The sequence below is a fragment of the Lampetra fluviatilis genome, chromosome 8 (genome assembly GCF_964198595.1).
Source record: "Lampetra fluviatilis chromosome 8, kcLamFluv1.1, whole genome shotgun sequence".
Classification (NCBI taxonomy): domain Eukaryota; kingdom Metazoa; phylum Chordata; class Hyperoartia; order Petromyzontiformes; family Petromyzontidae; genus Lampetra; species Lampetra fluviatilis.
The window spans coordinates 5172031-5176580 of record NC_136282.1 but is presented as its reverse complement, the minus strand read 5'-3'; positions in this window follow the sequence as shown (position 1 = coordinate 5176580).

Genomic DNA, 4550 nt, shown 5'->3' with positions numbered 1-4550 from the left:
TTGTGATTATTTACTATATACGGATTGTCTGGAGTATTGATTGTGTGTGTTGCCATGTGGGGACTGGATGGAGCATTGCGCCAAATGATTCACTGTACGAATTTCATATACTGCATATACTGTATTAATCAATTTGGCGATTCTTGGGGTTTGTGTATAGTTTGTTTGCTCTCAATTCGAATGCCCTGAGTCCCATGGTTAATGTTGAAGGAGATTTTGAAATGACAGGTTCGATTCGTTTCAAACTCACTGGTTGGTTCCTGTCCGTTGTTGCACAGATGATGTCTTTTGTGCGAGAATGCTCCTTGTGTTCTACATGGATCGGGGATCCGTTTCCGTTAATTGCCGTCAAATTGCGTTGCTCTCCACTCGGTTGGTACAGCTGCATGCTGCAATGCGAGTCTCGGAGATGATGTGTACGGATACGGGATGTGAGGTGTATTGTTGTGACCCATTGAATATTCGGGATCGTCACAAATTGTGCGTACCTGTTCGGCATTGGATCAGTTCTGTGGGGGATCATAATTCAAATTGTATGTGTTGTGATGGTGTTAAATTGTGATGGTGACATGCGGCCAGGGATTTGGAATTGTGCTGCTGGCTGTCACCTATCTTGGGGCGCAGGTCCTGACCAGGATGGCCCAGTGAGTGTTGCGTGTCTAACATGAACGTTGTGGTCCCGTTATGCAATGGCTGACGGCTTGACCTGACAGCCCGGAGATTGAAACACTCCGTGGCATGTCTAGCCTAGTGGGCTGTGCGCTCACATGGCTCGGAGAGTGTGGTCCCGTCATGCAATGGCTGACGGCTTCACCTGACAGCCCGGAGATTGAAACACTCCGTGGCTTGTCTAGCCTAGTGGGCTGTGCGCTCACATGGCTCAGAGAGTGTGGTCCCGTCATGCTGTCTGACAGCTTGACCTGACAGCCCGGAGATCGAGACACTCCGTGGCTTGTCTAGCCAAGTGGGCTGTGCGCTCACATGGCTCAGAGAGTGTGGTCCCATCATGCTGTGTCTGATGGCTTGACCTGACGGCCCGGAGAGTGAGACACTCCGAGGTGCGTTGAAACAGTGAGCTGGAGATTCGTAAGGTTCAGGTGGAGTTGTCCTGTTACGTTGAGACTGTATCCCTCAGTTGTTAGGGTGCATGTTGTGCAGTGAGTGAACGATGGGTCGTCTCGGCTTGGTCGGTACAGCTATATGCTGCGATGCGAGTCTTGGAGAGAGACTGGGTTAAAATCCCACCGATATGGCCGACGCGTGCTGCTGGTTGTGACGCCGCGTCGGAAAGGCGGTGGGGTGGTAACATGGAAATTCCCCCCCCGATATGGCCGACGTGTGCTACTGGTTGTGACGCCGCGTCGGAAAGGCGGTGGGGTGGTAACATGGAAATTCCCCCCCCGATATGGCCGACGCGTGCTACTGGTTGTGACGCCGCGTCGGAAAGGCGGTGGGGTGGTAACATGGAAATTCCCCCCCCGATATGGCCGACGTGTGCTACTGGTTGTGACGCCGCGTCGGAAAGGCGGTGGGGTGGTAACATGGAAATTCCCCCCCCGATATGGCCGACGCGTGCTACTGGTTGTGACGCCACGTCGGAAAGGCGGGGGGTGCTAACGGATGACTGTCATTGCATGCGTGATTCTAACGGGGGGGGGGGCTGTGCTGGAGCGTAAGTGGGTTAGCCAGTTTTCATGTATATTTGTTGTTAATTCCCCGTTTTCTATGCAGTTCCCTTTTACCCTCGTCGATTCTGTATATATTACGTGATTGTATTTCTTATCGGTCGCCGGTCATTTATTGATGTTGTTGGTTCGGAGGCACACCTTTTCGATGTTTCACAGTTGTGTTACAGCCGGGGACGGCTGTGTGTTTATACAGGAGGGGGTGATGTAGTGACAGAGAAAGGTCACTACTGTGTCGGCCCGTACGAAGGCTGGGGGCCCCAAGGGGGTGCCTGGGGGGTCGCGTGGTGGAGGGATCCGGACCCTCCCAGAGGTGGGGGAAGTGAGGCGTGTCCTGGGAAGGGAGGCGTGGCCTGAAGAGAGCCAGCCACGCCGGGGCGGAGCCAGCCACGCGAAACCAAATATAAGCGTGGTGTGAACGCAGAGCGAGGCTGCTGTTGTACTGTACTCCAAAGTGAAGACATCATCGGTCGTCAAGTCCCGAGTCGTCGTCCTGGGCCAGGCAGGCCGTTGCCTGCCTGGTCCAGTCTGTGTCGTGTTCCAGAGTGTTAGTGAGTTGAGGAAGGTGGTTACCACCTTATGTACAGTGTTATATTACTTACCGTTTAATAAATAGTGTTGCCTCCAAGCTGCGTGTGTGTGCACCTAATTTGAACCTACTACACTAGTGTAGTGGCATAGCGCTTGCTGCTGGCGAAAAAGGGGATCTGCATTGTACGGCAGTACTGACGTCAGCAGGCCATAATATACACGAGAGTGGGATCTAGGTGAAAGGTCACAGAAGGGTCCCATCGGGAAGCCTCGGGAACCCGCTAGTAGGTTCCAGAAAGGGGGCGTGGCCGGGGCAGAGCGAGGCCACGCTGAGAGTATCAGAGGGGCCGCCCTTGTGGGGGACCTCAGGGCCGTTGCTGGAAGTGGGGTCCCCGTCGTGCTACTCAAGCCCATCGTCACCATGCTTCTCGTCGTCGTCGTCACCATGCTTCTCGTCGTCGTCGTCACCATGCTTCTCGTCGTCGTCGCCGTCTTCACCATCCCGGGGCACCGCTAGTCAGACATCCTACCAACAAACATCCTACCAACTGTTCAAAGTAGTGTCGCCGACAGTAGACGGTCTTAATAATGGTGCTTGATAAGTAAAAAAGTGCCTTCAAGTCTTACTGTCTGCGAGTTAGTCACTGCACTAGTACAGCACACAGGTGTGTTGGAGAGCCAAGCCACAACATTTAGAAACTGAGTACGACGTTTCGCCAGTAATTACAACCAGCTTCATCAGGCGACAGCCAGATTTGTGGAGAAATCTTCTTGTTTCGTTCATTAAATAGAGGGGTAGGTGTGATGGGGGGGGGGGATTAATGAATGCATGTAAATGACAATGGGCATCCATTGGCGGTTGGGTTATTTATATGCTAATCAACGTACATTATGCACGTACATTTTGCAATCACATTGTACTTGTACATCCTGTCGATTGTATGTACTATAATAGCAGTACCAACGGTAATCCCTATTGAAGTATGGTGACCTGTATAGGCATGCATTTAAATAATTCATTATTTGATTATTCACTTCCAAGCACCACTAAGTCTGTCGCCATCCGAATGACATAAAATCGTGGGGTTTCTTTTAGTTCACAATTTCCTCACTTCAACAAGCTGCCTTCAAAATCTTTTCATCCAACCAAGCCACTGAGCCGTATGGCCCTCAGCAGGGATGGAATCGCTGCATTGTACATCTGTAATGTTGGGGGGAAGCAGAAGGTAGATCTCTTTTTTTATCTACTGAATGCAGTTCATATTCAAAACTCACGTATAAGTCGTTATTTTATGCACACACAAAGTAATAATGTTCTCTAAATCATTGCATGAACTACCACGCACATTCATGGGCTTCTTTGCCTTGGAAATATATCAAAGAAAAACAAATACACTCCAATAAAAAACAACTTATTCAGCAGATGCATCTGTAAATAACAAACGATATGTGGTTCACTTTGAAGTTCATGTAAAAGACATGGACACATAAATATTGTGAATTAAAGTGTTAAAAAGAAGAATAAAAACGAGTATGGAAAATGAATTTTGAGCAAAAATGTCACCGTATCTTAGCAACAAGTCCAACATTGCGATCAAAGTATATAGACAAAACAGATGTGAAGAAATAAACGTTTTAGAATCACTGAGGAATAGCTTTTTGACAGCAGGCTTAGAACCGCCATTTTGTAGTGAGGTCTGTACTTGAGTAGTGTGGTCCTGAAAGGAACATTTCTGCTACCATTCTATACAGATACGCAGATTCTTGCAGTGAGCAACACGAATTGATCCATAGCTGCAATCGAATTACCAGCGATCCGTATTATCAGTATCACTCCGTTTTATATTTCTACATTTGCATTCCTTGGCATGTGGCAGTTGAATAATTTTGACAGTTGCTTTCATTAATTTTAATTAGAAAAAAATTTGAAAACTATTCCAAAAGCAACTAAACGGGAACAATTACCAGCTTTGATTAATGCGAGGAGAGGAGAAGCCAATGCATTTAGATCATGCTGCAAAGCCTGCAGTCATGTTATGGTGCCATTACTTAGGAGGATAATTAACTCTCATTCAAATGTCCCAAATTACTAACCTAATTTTATTTTTTTACCAATCAGGGCCCATTGAGCTATATACAGTAGCTGTTTTTTTTAGAAGTGACCTGGCAACAAATGATAGCTCGAGGAAGTGGCGTATCACGTGGACATGTATAGCAGCTGAAAACTAAAAACGCGTGACGTTGATTCTAAATGTGGAGGGTAAAACCGGAGGACCCGAGAAAACCCCACGCTACCACAGGGGAGAACGTGCAAACTCCAAATATACAATAGGC